Below are 1,311 nucleotides of genomic sequence, written 5' to 3' on the forward strand. Positions count from 1 at the left end.
AGCAGAGAAGAGAAAAGCTAACACCAGCATGTATCCTGGTTCGGTTGCCTTGTGCTATGCAACCTACGTCCAGTCTTCTCTACAACTATGGAAGAATTTCACTATAGTTAACAGTATTACATACACCAATTTCACAGGATTGACCCAATCCTTTCACACTCAAGTTCTAACCTAACTTGACATTGGCTATGCTAATACCTAACTATTCCTCTTAGTGCTAACCCAACTAAGAAAGGGATACCTTACAGGTACAAGATACAAGACACTTAATCAACCTAAAGAAATCTGAAATAAACTCTAGGCTTCTCTCTCAAGTGTTTCTCTCAGCCTTTTTCCACTCATGGCTTTTTCATAATCTTTCTCACAATGCCTTTTCTCACAAGAAATTACAGAAAGATAAACTTAGAAAAGCACATTACAATCAGTAAAACATGAAGGAGATTGACTTCATCAGCAGCCTCTTTGCTATGTGCAAAACCAGATTTGCAAACCTCAGCTTGAGTTCTTCAGTATTGGCTGAATGCTTCTTTGAAAGAAAGCATTATCCAAGTAGAGGAACTTCTTTATAGAACACTGTTCTCACACTCTGGTTTTCTCTCCTTGCCTTCTGAATGAACAGCAAGCTTCATTTATCTCCTTGCATGTTGCTGAGTTTCTCTCTCTAAGGTCAACCCTCGAGCTGTGTGCTTCACTCACACACCACATCACCTTTTTTCCAGTTAATCCCCAAATTGAAAGTTTGAGTCTGACCTTCTTTCATGACCGAAAGTCTCAGGGAAGCAAAGAAAATTCTTTCAATGGTGAACCCAGATCTGAACCCTTGAGATACTTCTTGGTCCCCAAGAAACAATCTTGACCATTGATGTACAGCAGTGGTAAACAGAGATTGCTTTCTTCATTTATCCCAAATTAGAGATTTCCAAGCTGTCTCCTTTTTGCTTGATCGAAGACACAGAGCAGTAGAAACAAACATTTTCAATGGTAATCCCAGATCTTGGCCATTGAAAAACAACTTGGTCCCCAAGACACATATATGACCATAGATGCACAGCAGTGAAGATCAAAGAACACTTTTTCCATTTATCCAAAAATGGTAAAGCAGAAGATTTGAGATGAAGTGAAGAAAGTAAGTTACATGCAAATGGAAATAAATCACCTTTTAATTTCTAACTCAACTTGATGGGTGATTAGATCTTTGCTTTATGATTAAGCTTTCTCTTTCTTTCTTCTCTGATAAAAGTAGCAGGAGAAACACAACTCTCTTTCTTTTGTTTTGTTGCTGACCGAAGCAATAAGAGAGAGTGAAGTCTT

This window comes from Arachis ipaensis, chromosome B7 (assembly GCF_059453495.1).
Source record: "Arachis ipaensis isolate K30076 ecotype BB chromosome B7, ASM5945349v1, whole genome shotgun sequence".
In the NCBI taxonomy this organism is placed as follows: Eukaryota; Viridiplantae; Streptophyta; class Magnoliopsida; order Fabales; family Fabaceae; genus Arachis; species Arachis ipaensis.